General features: G+C 42.0%; 1 pseudogene; it reads left to right on the forward strand.

Annotated features, from left to right (window-relative positions):
• LOC122643801 overlaps positions 1 to 19,990 on the forward strand; it is a 93,988-nt pseudogene that overhangs the window by 66,418 nt on the left and 7,580 nt on the right.

The raw sequence follows: 19,990 nt of genomic DNA on the forward strand, positions 1-19,990 counted from the left end.
ATAATTTTGCAACCTTCCTTGTAGGTTGGACAGTTGGGGGAAGTTTCAAATAAAGCGTATAATGCAGAAATTAAATTACTCTTGGATGGGGAGCTTAGACCGGTAACTGTTCTTAATTTTTAATTTAATTTAATACATTGTCAAGCTTGCTTGAGTCGTGTATTTTTGCACTCTCAATGCTTTTCTTTAATGTCATACAGGATTTGCACCCTATTCCTCCACCGGACGTTACAAAAGACGATATTCTGCTTTTCTTCAAGCTATATGACCCAGAGAAAGAAGAGCTCCGGTGCTTAGTTTTTCTTGCCCTCCTACTCTGAAGAATTTTTTTTTGGGTAAATCAAATAACGCGATTGATTTTAATGTTTTTATTTAATATTTTCAGGTATATTGGAAGCCTTTGTGTTAAGGGTATTGGTAAGCCTGTGGATATCCTAACAAAACTAAATGAAATGGCTAGCTTTGTCCCTAATGAAGAAATAGAAGTTTATAAGGTTCATCTCTGATCCTTTATTTCAGTTTTCTTACTAGGAAGGAAAATAAGTACGTCTGATGTTTGTTGTAGATTTGTAGACGTTTTTTTCTTTTTTGTCAGTTTTTTGTGAAGTCTACTATGGTTATACCATACTTCGAGAATTTGTTATTTATTCATGCCCTTGCTTCTGTGCTGATCAGGTTGTCAAGTGTGAACACACTGACAAGAAACTCACTTTTCGAGCTAGCAAGGTATTTATTATGTAGGGGTGATTGTATTGTGTGTGTCTTGCTTGCCTTGCATTTTCTGTTTTGATTGATATAATATGTTTGATTGATCAGGAAATTAAGCTTGAACCTAGTGTCAAGTGTGAACACATTGACAAGAAACTCACTTTTCAATCTAGCAAGGTATTTATTATGTAGGGGTGATTGAATTGTGTGTTTCTTGCTTGCATTTTCCGTTTTGATTGATATAATATGTTTGATTGATCAGAAAATTAAGCTTGAACCTAGTGTCAAGTGTGAACACATTGACAAGAAACTCACTTTTCGATTTAGCAAGGTATTTATTATGTAGGGGTGATTGAATTGTGTGTTTGTTGTGTTTCCTTCGTTTACAGATTGAAGATGGGGACATTATTTGTTTTCAGAAGTCTCATAGCTCTTTACCGTGCAAATATCCGGATGTTCCATCATTTTTTGGACATGTAAAGAATCGCCTGGTATGCTTTTTGCGACGAGTGTGAGTCTATATTGACTATTTACAAGTATTCACTTTATCATATTTGTCAAAAACAACATTTGGTAGGAAATTATGTACTAATGGTAATATTAGTTTTGTTAATAGTAGCATTGGAAGTTATTACTTTGAATGTAATATTACTTCATAAATGGCATTCTACAGTAAGGGTTAGGTTGAACAGTAATAGCTAATTCAGTGTTTTACTATCATATACCAGCCTTCTACAGTTCATAAGGTTAAACAGTAACAGGTGATTTAGTGTTATCTGCAAGCAGGTTCTTATGTTTGTATTGTTGATTTGCAATGCTTATGACTTCCTGTACTATGCCATGCAGTTGCCAAATTTGATCTACTCACCGTAATGTAGATAAGATAACATCATTGTGTTGAGAAATACCTAGTGGAATATGAGTACCTGAAATGTCTGCTGCACCTATTATGTTTTTGCATCTATGTCTGTATGTGTACGGGATCTACTGGAGAATCTACGGTATGGTAGTATTCTTTGTGGTAAAATGTGGGATTTTGGCTATTGGCTTCCTCTGGGATGAGAGGAAATCTGCTTTGGACCTTTGTCTCTAATTGGCATTTGGATTATTTAGAAAGAAACGGAAGGATGTCCAGCGGATGGAACAGATCTTGTTGGGTTGAAACTTATTATTGACGTGAGAACAGCCAGATTTTGTGTCTCCTGGAGGACTTTGATGGGATTTCCATCAATTACTTCTTGTTGGATTGTATGGGCCAGAATACCATGGGGGTATTCTGGACTTTTTACTACTTTTATGATATGTACAGCCATGTCCGCTTTGTGAGGGACAGTTCTGTCCATGTAATATTTTCTATTGATTATAAATATATGGCTTGGGGTCTGCCTTAGACTATCCAAGCATTCAGCTCTAGTTTTATTCCTGTTAACATGGCATCGGAGCAGGTTTCGAACTAGGGTTCTTCACCGCCCCATTCTCGATCTCTTTTCTTCTTCTTCACTTCTATTCCTTCTCTCTTCTCCTTCTCTTCTCCTCTCTTTTGTTCTCCATTCTCCCATAGGACAGCGCTGATGAGGTGATCACTAGATGCAGTTGCTGCCCTCCATCACCTCATTGAATGACAAAAAATTCTGCTCAATAGGAACCAGCCTCCCTGCCTGCGATATTTGAAGCTTCAAGTTATTTTTGGATTGATTTCCTCTTCCAATAAGAAATCAATCTCCCTTATGGAAGATCAAGACCTGCAGCAGATTTTTCCAAGTTCCTGTCTCCATTCTTTGAAGGTTTCTTAGATCGATCCTTCCCAACATCAGGGTTCTTTCAAAACCCCGACAATTATCAATCTGGGGGTTTCAGATTTCCATTGAAGCTGATTTTTGGAGGAGTGATCCAGCACCATTAGAAGACCACTTGACCCAAATTTCAGCCCCTTTTGCTGAGTTTTTGATTGCTTTCTCCCCTACATCGATCTCACCAAATCAGGGTTTTTTTCCAAAACTCTGCAAAAGTCGATCTAAGGGATTGCCATCTCTGTTGCTGCTGATTTTTTGGGACACCTATTTCTGCATATAGAGAGGTCTCTCCCTCAATTTTTGGCACTTTTCTTGGAGTTTTTACTGGCTTTTCCCTCACAACAGCCCTTCACTGCGATTTGGGCTTCTCTACTGCATTCATGGGTGACTCAGTGACTTCGACTGCTACTTTTGTTGGTGATGGCCAAGGCAAATCAGATTTCCATACCTTTCCTCGTAATCTAATCAAACTGGATGGTTCTAATTACTTGCTTTGGTCTCGGTCTGCTTCCTTTGCCATTGCTGGCAGTGGCCTTACCGGTCATATTAATGGCACCAGTGTTATGCCAATTGAGACTGTTCCTGCTCAAGACAGATTGCTTGCCAACAATGGGATGCTCATGTCCTACCTCATTGGTTTCATGACTTCAGACCTTGCGAATTTGTTTCTTCTCCTTGATACAACCTCTCAAATTTGGGCTGCTTGCAAGGAGACTTACGGGCAGCTTGGCAATGATGCCCAGGTGTATGAACTCCGGAAGAAGGCTCTACACACTAGATAGAGAGATTTATCTGTCTCCAAATACTATGCTACTTTCCGCAGCCTTTGGCAGCAATTGGACCACTTCTCTGATTATCACTCAACTACAGCTGCTGAAATTACTTCATACAAGAAGCATGTGGACAAGATTCGGGTTTATGGTTGTTTGGCTGGTTTGAATGTGGATTATAACCAGATTCGTGTTCGGGTGTTGGGCCATAAGACTTTTCCCACACTTGAACAATCCTATGCTTTGGTCTCCTCTGAGGAAAACCGTAGGGTTGCGCTATGTTGCACCCTCCTTTTACTGACAGATCAGCCCTCCAGACTGCTGGCCCGGCTACTCTTTAACCTATTGGCACTTCTTCTGGTGGTTCTACTATTGGCACTGTTGTTTGTGAGCATTGTCACAAACCTTACCACACCAAAGAGAAGTGCTGGAAACTTTATGGGAAACCAATTGACTTTAAGACTAAGAGGGCTGCCAATAAAAAGCAAAGGAACAAAGCAAATCATACTAAGTTTGTTACCACAACCCTTGTTACCGACACTGGTCTATCGCAGGGCAATCTACAAGCATTCCTCTGTGTGTTAAGGACTTTTGTTGTTGCTGCCTTTGCTACATCCGCTGCTACTGCCAACTCTTCTGCTCCTTCAGGTTCACACTTTGCCCGTCAGGTATTTCATTTGGTAGTCACTGTGCTTCTGTAGCTTCTCATCCTTGGATCATAGATTCTGGAGCTACAAATCACATGACCGGTTCCTTTAGCCTGTTCCATCGTTATTCTCCCACTTCTGGGAAAGACAAGGTCAAAGTAGCTATTGGTTTCCTTTCGTCCATATCTAGAAAAGGAATCATCACCTGCACGTCCTCTCTTCCTTTGTCCTCTGTTTTACATATTCCTAATTTTACTACTAACCTGCTTTCTATTAGTAGTATTGCTCGTGATCTTAATTGCAAAGTATCCTTTTTTCTTTCCCATTGTGTTTTTTAGGATCTAGGCTCTGGGAAGATGATTGGATTGGGTAAAGTACATAGTGGATTGTACCTACTTGAATTCGGTCGTACTTCTCCACCACCAATACCTTTTCCACTACACCAGAACTCCTTGGTCGCTTCTGAACTTTACCAATGGCACTCTAGATTAGGTCACCCTCTAGTAGGAATTTTAGCACATTTATTTCCTAGTTTGGTCACCCAATGTAATAAGGATGACTTTTTTTGTGAGGCTTGTGTTCTGGCCAAACAGACACGTTCAACTTATTGTTTATCAAATAAAAGGAGTTGTTCTTGTTTTCAATTGGTGCATTCTGATGTTTGGGGTCCTAGTCATAAAACATCACTTTCTGGTCATCGTTGGTTTGTTTCTTTTATTGACTGTCACTCTAGGAACACTTGGGTGTATCTTTTACACAAAAAATAAAGTTTTGAATGTTTTCGGCATTTTCATAAAACGGTCCAAACTCAGTTTCGGGCTACTCTCAAAATATTGAGAAGTGATAATGAAACTGAGTATAAAGAATCTTAATTTCAAAAATATCTAGCTGACCATGGTATTGTTCACCAAACTAGTTATATTGATACCCCTGCCCATAATGGTGTGGCTGAAAGGAAAAACCGTCACTTGTTAGAGGTGGCTAGGGCTTTGATATTTGCTAGGCATGTCCCATCTCAATATTGGGGAGACGCTGTTCTCACTGCAGCCTATCTCATCAATAAATTAGCTTCTCGGGTTCTTGATTCTCGTAGCCCAGATGATGTTTTAGTGGGGAATTCCTCCTTTATTGTGACTCCCAAAGTGTTTGGTTGTGTGTGTTATGCTAGAGATACAAGATCTCCAGAAAAACTTAAACCTAGGGGGTTAAGTTGTATTTTCTTGGGTTATTCTCCAATCCAGAAGGGTTTTAAGTGTTACTGATGCAGATTTATCACCAAACTGGGCTTCTTTTATTAGGAATAAGTCTAGGGTTGGGTTACATATATGTTGGGCTTTTGATCCCATGGGTTTCTAATGTAATAGGCCACTTTTATAGGCCTAAAATATGGGTAAATAGGTTGCATACGGGATTAGCTCCCATACTTAGTTTTATTTTCATACTTAGCTTTTTATTTGGTGTTTTAAATTGAACCGGTTCAACCAATGGTTCAATTTAAGTGATTTTATTAGTTTTTGTTTTAGTTGTTTAGTTGGGCTGGATTAGGATTCTATTTTGAGTCTATTTCAGTTTCGTAGTCAGTTTAAGTTAGCTAATAGGTTAAGGATTGGGTTAGGCCATTCCTTTTTAGTGTCTAAGTCTATTTTTGAGTCTTCTATATAAGTTTGTAAGGGAGGCCAGCAATGAATACGAATTTGATTAATAAAAATTAGCTTTATGCTTGCTGCCTTTGTTGCTGCCTTTGCTCCATTGTGAGTGTGCCTTGTGAGTAATATCAAGGTTGAAGGGATTGGTGGATCTCCAATCGACTCCTTGCATCGTGAAGATCAGGAGGGCTGCTATTTATCTCTTTGCATTGTGAAGATCGGGAGACCCCATTGTTCATCTTCAAAGTTGCTGCCATTGAAGACCTGTAACAAGTAAGAAATTCTGCAACTATTCTTCTTCCTTCTAGAAGGTCACATACAAGGTGATTTTCGTGAGAATTCTGCCCAGCCAAATCTAACCATTAGAACCTGCTAAAAATTTGATCGAGTCTTCCTCAAACCCTAAGAGAGACTCAATTCAAATTTCAGCACCATCCACCCAGCCGATTGTCTGAAATTACAGTTTTACCCCTCTCCTACTTGTACTAGGAAACCTCCTAACTCCAAACATGTCCATCAGTTTCAAACCAAACTTTCAGCATACATCCCTTACATCATTGTTGACACTCGATCCAAGTTTCAGCCCCAAACTCCCACTCTAACCCCTTCATCTCCTTGCTCCATTAAAACCCAAACCCAAAACCCTAAAATTCAATTCTGCCCAGAATTACAGAATTTCAAAACTCATCCAAATCCTAACCTTTTTATACCATATTGACCCCCTAGACCTGCCCATTAATGCCCTATAAACCCCTTTCCCAATATCCAACCCAAACCCTAAGAATTGACCTAAATCCTAGTGCTGTCCATTCGAACCAGCAGCCCCTTTTGTTATTTGATCCTGTTGTTTGGCGCTTAGTAGGTCTCCTACCTATCTAGGACTACATTAAAGTGGTATCAAAGCCATGGATGAGCATGGCCAACCCATTACCTCTGTGTCCATAGTCTCTTTGAACAAAATTCTGGAGAAGCTTCAGCAGTTTCATGCTGGTCAAAGGGCTATAAGTGAAACATTGCAGCGAATTGAGCAACACCAAACTACAGTAAGGAACAACAACATTCCCCTAGAAAAGGACAAATATCAAGTCAATTCGGTAGCACAAAGAGCCCCAAGGACAGATCAATACAGAGAAGACAGAGATTACAGGGATCGACGTAGGCATGACAGAGATCATAGTGAAGATAGGAACAGAGGATACAAAGATTACAGGAGATGCCATAGACCTCCAGAGGCGTATGAGTTGAGAGACTATGATGGCAGACCAGATCCACAGGTATTTTGTGATTGGTTAGCTACTTTAGATGATTATTTTAATTGGTATGATTTGCCTGAGCATAGGAAAATGAGACTAGCACATACCAAGCTAGTGGGACCAGCACATAATTGGTGGAGAACCCAGATGGATTATCCTGACTATCGTGGTAGAGAACCTGTTACATGGGCAGAGATGAAAGAAGATCTGAGTAAGAAATATTTCCCACAGACGTTTAGAGCTCTACAACAAGGTAATTTAAATTCCCATCGACAACATCACCACCAAAGGCCTTCAAATCTGAAGACAACTTGAAGCCTCCATCAATGAGATTCCGTTTGCAAGTTGAAGAATGTTGGAAATCTGACATCACCAGTGGCTGAATACAAATGTACATTGCCAACAGAAATTGAGAGAGCACAAGTTGAAGACAAAGGCACAGGGAATCTGTGAGTTTTATGTGGCTTAGAGGTTTGTTGCAGGATATTGATATTGCTGTCCATCTTCCCATGATGCTTTATTGTGATAATGCAACAGCCATTAGCATTGCTCATAACCTTGTCCAGTATGATTGTACTAAGCATGTGGAGGTTGACCGACATTTCATCAAGGAGAAGCTCGAAGCTAGACTCATCTGTGTTCCCTTTGTGAACTTTGTTGATCAGTTAGCCGATGTGTTCACTAAGGTACTTATTGGCAAAGTGTTTTTTCCTATCTTAGTCAAATTGGGCATACATGACATATATGCGCCAACTTGAGGGGGAGTGTTGGATTGTACGGGCCGATGATATGTACAGCCTTGTCGGCTTTGTTAGGGACAGTTCTGTCCATGTAATATTTTCTATTCATTATAAATATATGGCTAGGGGTCTGCCTTATACTATCCAAGCATTCAGCTCTAGTTTTATTCCTGTTAACACTTCTTGTGCTAATAAGTATCTGTTGCAACCTCTATGAGTGATCATGCTCTGATTTAGTTATTGGATTCCAAGGCTTTCAAACTACACTTTGATGGTGGATCTGTGGCAAAACTGGGCAGTAGGATTGGGATTGGTGTTTAGGAACCAATATAGGAATATTTTACTATCATTGCAGAGCTGAAGGTGGCAATGATGGTTCAGAGACTTTTGTTTGGATGCTATTCTTGATGCTTGATGGTGGTATGCCGTACTCGTAAATGGTTGAATTGTGCTATTCTTGATGCTTGATGGCGGTATGCCCTACTCGTAAATGGCTGAATTGTACCTGAGGTGGTCCTTGTAGATTAATGCATCTCATTTGAAGGTCTTACTAATATGGGTTGGAATGCGTTATGTCTCTTGACGGATGAGTAATCTAACCCAGAAAACTGTATGGTGCTTGGGAGAGTTCCTTACTGTCATCTGTTCTTGAGAAAGTGTGGCCGTTGTCCTTTTCCTTGTTGTACTTTGTGCTTGTGCAGCTTTCCTTTCAGTTGTGTAAAATTTGTTATTCATTGAAAGAACAAATTGGCTAGAAAGTATGCTGGTCTTTAGAGAATATCAAGATATTTTGACCTTTTTTTTTGTGAATAAAAAATGTATTACCAAAGAAAGCCCGAGGTGGGCAAGACAGAAATACAACAGAAAGAGGGGGGGGGGGGGAGAAACAAGCCACAAGCCCGCTAGGAGGTGGGCTTTAAAATGGAACTATCTAGGTCCCAGGCGCTAACAATATGCCTATTCTTGGGAGAATCCAACAGAGACTTGTGTGGAAGAAAGCTCAACTTCGTAGAAACATCAAAAGAGATGGACTTCCAAATCAAGTCGAAAGATCTAGAGTTGGTAGTCCATCTCCGAAGGTTTCTCTCCAACCAGATGTGGTAGAGTGTAGCATCAAACACAAGCTTCCCAATAGCGCCACAGATAGAGCCTCCAGGGAAAGTTCTGATCAACCAGAGCCACTCTCCCTCGAAGGGGAGGGGTCTTCTGCTGTGTGGCGAAATAAACGAAAGGGCTTTTTTCCAGATTGTTTGGGAGAAAGGGCAAGCAAAGAAAAGATGGTCGATTCCTTCGGAGCCAGACCAGTAGAGGGTACAGGTGGGGGGAGCTGGGATTCTGCGGTAGATGAGGAAGGCTTGGGTGGGGAGGCAATGGTTGAGGGTTCTCTAGACTAGGAAGCTATGGCGGGGGATGTGACCTTTGAACCAAACCAGTTTGTGCCAAGGGATAGGGGGGCTTGAGGGCGGACAAAATTCCAGGCCAAGCTGAAGCTAAAGAGGCCATTGGAGGCGGGGAGCCAAGTAATCTTGTCAACAAGGGAGGGGGAGGGGGAGGGAATGGGGAGTGGGAAGGCCAGATCAAGGAGAGGATGGGGATAAGGGGAGGGGGGACCACGAGCCGTGGGAGATGATGGAAGAAAGGGGAGCGTCTTTTGGAATGCCGGAGGTATAGATTGTTCTGGGGCCAAAGTGATTGTAGAGAAATACAAGAGGGTGCCAGGGATCATGCCAAATGGATGTGGAGGAGCCATCAGCAATAGAGAAGGATATGGCTCGCAAAACAGTGTGGCGCAGGAGGAGAATCTTGGCCAGATGTAGGAGGAATCGGGGTAGATGGGAATGGTCCGGATGGAGTCGTTATTGAGAAGATGGGACTACACTCAATGGACTCGGATAGAATCCTGTTTGGAAGAGATTTTCCAGATTAGCTTGAGGATGCCCACAGTATTGGAGTCCTGAATGAGTCGAATCCTCAGGCCTCCCTCAGCTTTGGGGAGGCAGATAGATTTCCAGTTGATAGGGTGGAGGAATTTGGAGGTTTCCTTTCCTTTCTAGAGAAACGCACAGAAAAGGCTTTCCATAGTTTTGGATGTGGCTTTTGGAATGGCAAAAACTCCACACCAGTAGATGTAGGAAGATTGGAGGACCGATCTAATGCACTCAAGTCTGCCCGCATAGGAAAGAAGCTTGCCTTTCCAGAGTTGGAGGCGCTTGCGGATATTGTCAAGCATGGGGGTGTAGTGGTGCCTGGAGAGTCTGGTAGGGATGAGAGGGAGGCCTAGGTATTTGACTGGAAGAGAGCCAAGGGAAAAGCCAGTCAGGTGGAGCAGAGAATCTTGTGTAGCGTCAAGAATCCCCGAAAGGAAGAGTTTAGATTTGAGGAGGTTGATACGAAGCCCTGAAAGGCGTTTAAAGAGATGAAGGGAGGACATGATGGCACAGATGGAGGAAGGGGAGGCTTTGGAGAAGATCATCAAGTCATCAGCATAGGCAAGGTGGGTGAGATTGATGTGCTCACATTTGGGAAGATGGGGATAAGGTAAAGGTCAGTGTTGGCCTGAAGACTCCTAGAGAGGACTTCAAGGGCCAGGGAGAGAGGAAAGGGGAGAGGGGGGCAGCCTTGACGGATCCCTGCTTTTGTGTGGAAAAGCCCGCAGGAGAGCCTTTAATTATCACCGAGAAGGAAGGAGAGGAGATGCAAGCCAGAATCCACCTAACGAAGGGCGGGGGAAAGCCCATTTGGGACATCACATCAGAAATGAAGTCCCAGTGAAGGGAATCAAAAGCTTTATGAAGGTCTATCTTCTTCAGGGCAGCCAACGAGTGGGATTTCCTATTAAACCCTCTAACGATTTCGGAGCAGAGGATGATGTTATCCGCAATGCTTCTACCAGAGATGAAGGCAGACTGGTTCGGGCTCACTAAAGAGGGGATAACAAGTTGGATCCTATTGGCCAGGATCTTTGCAATGAACTTGTAAAGAAGATTGTAAAGGGAGGTTGGCTTGAAATCAGAAAGAGAGGAAGCACCATCTTTTTTAGGGATGAGGCAGAGGAAAGTCTAGTTGATCTGTGCCAGCTGGTTGGGGTTTAAGAAGAAACTACGGACAGCAGTTATGAGCTCAACTTTGATGTGGTCCCAGCGGCTTAAGAAGAATCCCATGCTGAAGCCATCAGGGCCAGGAGCCTTGTTAGATTTATTGGAGAGGATGGCTTTGGAGATCTCCTCATCCGAGGGAATGACGAGGAGGGAGCTAGCCAAAGAGGGGGGGACAAATTTATTTATGAGACCAGGGGAAGGGGGAAGGAGGGAGGAGAAGAAGGAGATTACCCCGAAGTTAATGTCAAAGACAGAAGAAAGATGGGAACCATCATTGGCAATGAGCATGGTGATGGAGTTGGAGCTCAGCCTGGCTCTGAGAGAGCGGTGGAAATAATGGGGGAAAGAAGAAAGCCAGGCTTCATTGATGAGGAGCCGGCCAAGCTTGCAGAGTTGCAGGCAATCCGATCAGGACCTGCACGACTATTGTGCCAAGTGAGAGGGGATCCGGATCAGCGAAGGTCGTCAATACCCGCTTCCTCGATGCAATCATTAAAGGCAAAGACTACGAGAGAGTCAAGAGGACGGCCTCCAATTTTTTCATGTTGAAATCTAACAACATTAAAATCTCCCCCCACCCCCCAAGGGTTGGAACCGACCCTGAAATTGAGGAGAAGGTCGTCCCAAAGAGGAGTGCGGTCGGCAGCCCTGTTAAAGGCATAGACAATAAAGAGGAATTGGGAAGAGAGATGGAGAGGTGAAGGAGTTGAGGGGAGGAGTGGGAGATGGAGATGTGAAGTTTAGAGGGGTCCCAGAGAAGCCAGATGCGGCCTTTGGGTAAATGGTCTTAATTGGAGAGGAAAGACCAAGAGAGGGCAATGGCTGCCGCAATGCGGGGGGGCATTATCAATGAGAACTAGTGTTTCAAGGAAGGCACAAAAAGAGGAGTTGGAGGATTTAATGAGGTTCTTGATTCATGGTGCTTTGCCAGGGAATTAAGGCTCCGGACATTCCAGATGAAGCCTGAAGACATGGAGAACTAGAAGGGGGGCAGCGAGTTCCTTGGGGTGGGCACTTCTGTACCTCCGGCGGAAGTAAGAGAGGGTGGGGCGGTGGCGGGCAATGGTCAGAGCTGCAAGAGGGCAAGGGGTCCCTGTGGTGGGAACAAGGGGGGAGGGGAAGGGATCTGACCAGACCGAGAAGGGGGGGGAGGGGGAGCTGCCACGGACCAAGGGGAGAGGGGAGAGGGCAAACGGCAACAAGGGTTGACGGGTGGGGCAATTGGGAAGCGGGTTGGTAGATGGGTCAGCTGGGCGGGTAGCAGAAGGGATATTGGGTCGGGTAGAAGGGACAGACGGGTTAATGGGTTGAGAAAGGGTGATGGGTCAAGGGGGGGCAACGTTCAACGCTAGTTGTGGGTTGTGTGGGAATTAAGGAGGTGTGGAGGGGCGGTAAAATGGGTAAATTGTAAGTGAGAGGGTGGAAGAGGTTTGAAAGGTGGTGGGGCCAAGGAGGGAGGGGGGGAAGAGGGATTAGGGGAAAAGGTGGGGTGTTTGAGTTAAAATAATACCGCAAGCGTACGGGTCAATCGTAGCTACGGGTCGAACACGAGGAGATATACGTCACTCTATTTAATTAACTTAAAAGTAATGCAAAGTGAACCAAATTAAAGTGTTAAATTAAACTAATTAAACTAATGAAAATTAATGCATCCTAACTCATAAGCATCTAACAAAATTAAGGGATTAAATTGGCGTCCTAGCACATGAGCATCTAACCTATCAAACTAAAGCGAATTGAGAGGAATAACAAAATCGCAGCCACACTTCATAATCACATAAAAAGAAATAAGGGAATAAAAGTGCATCCACATACCACAACCATATAAAAAAATAATAGAAATAGAGGGAGAAGAAGAAGAACATAGAGAGAGATAGAGGAAAGGGAGAATGAGATACCTTGATGTGCTTGAATACTTGAATAAACTCACCATGGCTTCCTCTTCTAAATCTCCATGTCTTGTCATCAACATAGGAACTTAGACTAGGAAGCTTTAAACTAAAACTATTACAATCATTAAACTAGACTTATGAAAGCAAAACTAAGAACTTGAAATCAAAACTAAGAACTTAAGTCAAAAATAGGAAAAGAAGAGAAAATCTCACTACGTGAATGAAATAAAAATTACACTAAAAAACTGAATTAAAATTGAACTAGAAACTAACTAAAAACTGAACTAAAACTAACTCCTTACAACCCAGAGGGCAAGGGGTATTTATAAGGGGAAGAGAGGAGGAGAGAAGAGGGAAGTGTAGGAGAAATATTCCCTAAGAAAAGAGAATATTCTCTTCTCCTTCCTCTTTTACAATGCCTTGAATCCTAAGAAAAAAGAAAAAAATAGAAAGAAGAAGAAGAAGAAGAGAAGATTGTTTACATAGACCGTCTATTTCTAGAAAAGTAAACTTCCAATTCTAACAAGTGCTTCCTTTTCTTTGTAGATATCTTCTCCAAGCAATAAAATCAAAGCATCTTTGATTTTTCAACTTTCCATAGGTGAGAGAATATCTTTCAAAATAAATCTATCCCAAGTAGAATTCCAGAAGTGCCCTTGAGAAGTTGGAGGAGAGAGAGAGTAAGGGTGATGACTAGGATTCCTTCAAGAATAAATAAAATACCCATTCTGTCCTTCAGAAAACGTGGAGCATGGGGTGCTTATATAGGCCTCACCATTGTGTTCATTGCGAAAAATCACCCAAAATAGACCCAAATTTCGTCCAATTTGGAGTTCGGGAGCCCAAGATATCTCAAGTTGAAGTTGGACTGTCCAGAGCCCTCCAAATGGAATCTTTCGGGTACAAGAAATATAACTTCTGGTTATTGCGTTAAGACCCCTGGCATCTGAACTTTTGCTTCATTTTGTCCCTGTCCGACTGTCAATAATTACAAATAAACCCCTACAGACCATTTTCGCACTTCGTTATGGAAACGGCCGTAACTTCTTCGTTTCAACTCGGAATCAAGTGCCGTTTGAACCGTTGCGAAGCTGACTCGATGGGCTACGCATCCAAGCCATTAACACCTCTAAACAGCTTAAAAACATTTCCTTAGCATCATCTCCTCCATTTTCACAAGAATTTACCTAAAACCTGAAAAGCACAAGAAAGCACCGAGTAACTCTGTCCAATGTGGTAAAATATATGTTTTATGTCCTAAGATTTCACACATAAATGTACTCATCAAATTCCCCCACACTTGAACGTTACTTGTCCTCAAGTAAACAAAAGAAAAACTAACCGAGAATGCAAAAATCCTAACTCACTTTCGTAGGAATCACGGTTGCACTTAGCATGTGCAACAAGCCTTTAAACCCCTAGGTTACCCCTAGTGGATGAGTTTTGTCTCATGGGTGTTTGCAGTGAATATACACCCAAAATTCAATTGTAAATGAATGCTGCAAATTTTAATCATGGCATAAGTAGGACAGTGCACATAATCCCAAAAAGTGTTCAACTAAAGATCAAGGAGCCAAAGGTTCCCCCACACTTGAATTTTATCACCCCACATCAATTCAAGTAACAAGCATGCATCAAGTTCAAGGGATCTCCCCATATTTTCTGAACACTACTCACCTTCAAGTAAACCCCCCATAGCATCGATGGAACCAAAGACTTAAGCATTAAGTATTGTTGACCATATTTTTTTTTTTTTCAGGCATTAAGGCAAAAGTTTTTTTCTTTCTCAACCACAAACTCTATTTCTACTCCACTACTGTTCTCTGAATGACATGGTGGAGCATACACCAAACACCCAAATACTTGGTAGCTTCGCCTTTTGCATATATCCATAGGACATTGAGACATGGTGCAAGAGTTTTTTTTTTTTTTGGGTTTCCTTCCAAGGAATTTCGATCAAGTCACCCTGCTTCATGAGGCACAGTGCCCTGTCTAGTCCCAAGGAATTCTACTTTCTTTTCTATTCCTTATTTTTTTTCTTTTTCTTTTTTTCATTCACTTCCACTTTCATGCCTTGCCTTGCCACAAACAAATTGGTCTCAACTACTAGCCAAAAGATCAAAGGGTCCATAAAACACATAGAGGAATCTAGCCATCAAATGAAATAACGCTCATATTTTTCAATTCAATCCCTCTCACCGGATACAAACCAATTACCGTCCTTGAAAAGGGATTTTTTATTATTTCGCATGCTAGGACACCTAATTCCCTCTTTCTCTCGCTTTGCAATCAAAGAGACATATGCACAAAACCAAACTATTGTCACAATCAAAATTCACCAATTAAGCCCAACATCCCCCCCACACTTAATTCATGCAGTGTCCTCAATGCATGCATAAAAGAAAAAAATAAGGACAAGGGAGGAGATGAAGGGGCTTACCAGATATAATAAAAAAAAAGGGTCATGAAGAATGATGAGCTCTACAAAAAGTGCTAGGAGCAGCAACAAAAATCTCAATCCATGGCCAGTAAATGGAGAAATAGCTTCAGACTCGGAAAACACTCGACCATGAATTTTAGTAAAACGAGAAATAATATAAAAGTTAAGCACAACTGAGAAATATCCAATAGAAAAAACTGTCCTCATGGGACAGTGGAAAATGAAGGCACTAAAACTCAAGCCATAAATCCTTCCCTTCTCTTCCATTTGCAATGTAGAATACCTGTCATTCTTTGAAAAATCAATCAAGAACGGATCACAATAAGCATAAAAAGGATTATGAATAACCTCATCTAAATAATCATCAAAAATTGGAGGTTTACTTAAATCAATCCTAGCAATATAACTATCGGCTATTTGCATAACTTGGTTTGCCAAATAAGGATCATGGAAATATGCTTGAAAGGCATTATGACTAACATTGTCCTCCTCAATAAAATCGTCAAACCTAGGAGGTTTGGACAAATCAACATGTGAGACAATGAAATCCTCAAAATGACAATTATCTAAGTTTTCGAAAGAGGGAGGGGGAGATCGAATTTCCTGGCTTTCTATGTTATCATGAAAATCTGATTCTAAATCAATAAATTCACTAGGCTCACTAAAATCAAAAATTTCAGGCAAAAGGTGGACTTCCCCAGGTAGCTCATCAAACCTCGCTTCACTAATATCTTTAGGAGACTCAATCTCAACAAATAAATTGTCATGAAAAGCATCTTGTAGGGAGTGACTCTCATTAACCTCAAATTGGGGTGGTGGACTTTCAATATCATTAAACTGTGGATGGGGCGGTTCATTCTGAACAGGAATCTGGTAGCATAGACTAGGTTCAGGCTGACTAGGTAATGTACCCGTTTCCTCTTGCACCATGGTTATCAGTTGAGAGAGTTGCTTCTCCATGGCATTTTGGCCTGTTGTGAGAAGGTCTATGTATTTCTCAAGCTCATTCAGTCTGGCCTCCTCACCCATGTTTTGAAACTCAAGGGGTTGGTGATATGGGTCAAGGAGAGGTGGCACATTGAGATTTAATGGAGGGTTGGGCATTGGAGGACCAAACTGACCATGATATTGGAAATTGGGTGGTCCAGCTTGGTTATTCCATTGATCCCACAAAAAATCGAGATGATCACTCCACCCCTGATTGTAAGTGCCAAAAGAATTGTATTAAAATTGAGGACTCACATTCTCATCACCATAGCTACACCCATAAAGATTAGGGCATCCTTCCATAACATGGATTGCCTGGGGAAGTGACCAATCAAAATTTCCCGAAAGCCCATAGTTGGGTTGGGGAGCAAAATTGTACTGGCGTGGTGCAAAATTGTTCTCTCTCACTACTTTTGGCTTCCCTAACCTGTTTAAACATTTCCTCCAAAATCATGGTTGCCTTGGCATAGGTCCATCTTTCCCCCAAAGCCTTATTTGGAAGTGTATCTCCCATTATTCTAAATTAACCACCTATCCCAAATTGAGGTCTCCCATAAAAAAAGAGTTTAAAGAAAAATAAAAGACTAGAAAAAAAAAAATACTAAAAACAAGAGGGAGCCCAAGGTAGATAGTGCATCTATCCCTCAGAAATCGAAACAATGGTTCCAAAGCTGTAAGGTTGCCATATAGGTTGACAGCAAGGGAACCCGTATAGTCTTCACGAGCCACCTACGGGCGACTCCAAATGGATTCTGATGTAGGGTGGAGGACTACTATACGTTTATGTTTCCAATGCTCTCACTATGTCGCTTTCCTGTTATCAAGAGTGGTCACCTCCAAAGATAAGTCACATGCCAATCCAAACCACCCAACGAATCAAGGGGCACCAAGATTGGCTGGGTTTGGGCATATGAAGGACTTTAGATTGGGCGCACACTATTGAAACAGAAAAGAAACAAGAGGAGGTTTTCAAAAATTTTTTTTTTTTTTAAAAAAAGAAAGAGGAGAAAGAGAATAAACTAAAGCACTTCGAATTACTTAAAAATCAAAAAAATAAAGTGGTCAATAATCTCCCTGGCAACGGCGCCAAAAACTTGTTTGAGTTAAAATAATACCGCAAGCGTACGGGTCAATCGTAGCTACGGGTCGAACATGAGGAGATATACGCCACTCTATTTAATTAACTTAAAAGTAATGCAAAGTGAACCAAATTAAAGTGTTAAATTAAACTAATTAAACTAATGAAAATTAATGCATCCTAACTCATAAGCATCTAACAAAATTAAGGGATTAAATTGGCGTCCTAGCACATGAGCATCTAACCTATCAAACTAAAGTGAATTGAAAGGAATAACAAAATCGCAGCCACACTTCATAATCACATAAAAAGAAATAAGGGAATAAAAGTGCATCCACATACCACAACCATATAAAAAAATAAAAGAAATAGAGGGAGAAGAAGAAGAAGATAGAGAGAGATAGAGGAAAAGGAGAATGAGATACCTTGATGTGCTTGAACACTTGAATAAACTCACCATGGCTTCCTCTTCTAAATCTCCATGTCTTGTCATCAACATAGGAACTTAGACTAGGAAGCTTTAAACTAAAACTATTACAATCATTAAACTAGACTTATGAAATCAAAACTAAGAACTTAAGTCAAAAATAGGAAAAGAAGAGAAAATCTCACTAAGTGAATGAAATAAAAATTACACTAAAAAACTGAATTAAAATTGAACTAGAAACTAACTAAAAACTGAACTAAAACTAACTCCTTACAACCCAGAGGGCAATGGGTATTTGTAAGGGGAAGAGAGGAGAAGAGAGAAGAGGGAAGTGTAGGAGAAATATTCCCTAAGAAAAGAAAATATTCTCTTCTCCTTCCTCTTTTACAATGCCTTGAATCCTAAGAAAAAAGAAAAAAATAGAAAGAAGAAGAAGAGAAGATTGTTTACATAGACCATCTATTTCTAGAAAAGTAAACTTCTAATTCTAACAAGTGCTTCCTTTTCTTTGTAGATATCTTCTCCAAGCAATAAAATCAAAGCATCTTTGATTTTTCAACTTTCCATAGGTGAGAGAATATCTTTCAAAATAAATCTATCCCAAGTAGAATTCCAGAAGTGCCCTTGAGAAGTTGGAGGAGAGAGAGAGTAAGGGTGATGACTAGGATTCCTTCAAGAATAAATAAAATACCCATTCTGTCCTTCAGAAAACGTGGAGCATGGGGTGCTTATATAAGCCTCACCATTGTGTTCATTGCGAAAAATCACCCAAAATAGACCTAAATTTTGTCCAATTTGGAGTTAGGGAGCCCAAGATATCTCAAGTTGAAGTTGGACTGTCCAGAGCCCTCCAAATGGAATCTTTCGGGTACAAGAAATATAACTTCTGGTTATTGCGTTAAGACCCCTGGCATCTGAACTTTTGCTTCATTTTGTCCCTGTCCGACTGTCAATAATTACAAATAAACCCCAACAGACCATTTTCGCACTTCGTTATGGAAACGGCCGTAACTTCTTCGTTTCAACTCGGAATCAAGTGTCGTTTGAACCGTTGCGAAGCTGACTCGATGGGCTACGCATCCAAGCCATTAACACCTCTAAACAGCTTAAAAACATTTCCTTAGCATCATCTCCTCCATTTTCACAAGAATTCACCTAAAACCTGAAAAGCACAAGAAAGCACCGAGTAACTCTGTCCAATGTGGTAAAATATATGTTTTATGCCCTAAGATTTCACACATAAATGTGCTCATCATGGGGACACTTGTCAAGAGAGGATAGGGGGAGGTTTGGGGTGGTTGGGAAGCGACAAAGAGTCACAAGGGTCAAAAAGTAGGGGGTTTGAAAAAGGGGGTGGGGATTCGTTTACCTTGCCATTCACAAGAGCCAAGCCCCTATCAAAAGAGAGGCTTCTGGTTCCAGATTGCGATTCACAGGAGGTGAAGACTGCAGCAGCGTCAGGGGGAGCCAGAGGAGGAAGAGCACTAAACCTTGATATAGCAATGCTTGAAGGTGATCTGGCAGGAGCTTTAGAGGCCACAAGGGTGCTACCAGCTTTGCGAGACGGCGAATCAGTCACCAGGGGCATCATCAGTCTCGGGGGGGCAAAGCTATTTGAAGAGGTTGAAGGATCAAACCGAGGAAGGCTAAGGATCGATGTAGATGACTGACCAGCTAATGGAGGCAGAGTGGCAGTGCTGATGCAGGTTGACAGAGTCGTCTCGGGCGCAGGAAAAGGTGAAGAGGAGCTCTGCTGGGCTCGGCGTCGGTTTCTGTTGGGGCGTTGGCGAGATTTCAAGCGGCCCTTGCTAGGAGATCTGGAGGGGCCAAAAGTCAGTAGGGGGATCAAGAGATGAATTGGAGCAGCCTGAGGTGCAGGGATATCCATCGTTGCCAGAGGAGGCGAGGTATGACTTGGGGCCGTTGATGTCAGAGATGAGAGCAGGGCTGTAGGAGGATCCAAGGGTTCATCTTGAGCATCAAGGCCAGGCGAAATGAGAGGTTCCTTTCCGGAGCAACCCCGGCGATGGTGACCAAAGACGTGGCAATGAATGCAGTGAGGGGGAAGCCAGTCGTATTTCATGGGCTGCTCAAAGCGGAAGCCATCTTTGTCGACAATGGAGATGGAGGAGGGGGGTGATCAGCCGAAACGTCGATGCAGAGACGAGCAAAGGACAACCTGTCCATCTTGAAGGTGCGCACGTCAGTGTAAAGAGGGTGACCAACAATAGAGCCAATTCCGCTAAGGCTTTCCTCGCTCCGGAAGTGAAAAGGAAGGCCAGGATGGGAGATCCACAAGGGAATGGAGCTGTGGTCGACCTTGTGGAGAAGGATGTAGGGGTTCCATTGTCTGAGAAAAATGGGTTTGGTGCCCACAAGCCAGGGGACACCTTTCAGGGCGCGAGCTAAAGTATCGTCAGGGAGAAGAACCTGAAAATGAACACGCCACTGTCGAGGACATAAATGTCCATGGAGCCCTGCGCTTTCCACTGTTTGGAGAGGGAAGACCTG

The sequence above is a fragment of the Telopea speciosissima genome, chromosome 10 (genome assembly GCF_018873765.1).
Source record: "Telopea speciosissima isolate NSW1024214 ecotype Mountain lineage chromosome 10, Tspe_v1, whole genome shotgun sequence".
Classification (NCBI taxonomy): domain Eukaryota; kingdom Viridiplantae; phylum Streptophyta; class Magnoliopsida; order Proteales; family Proteaceae; genus Telopea; species Telopea speciosissima.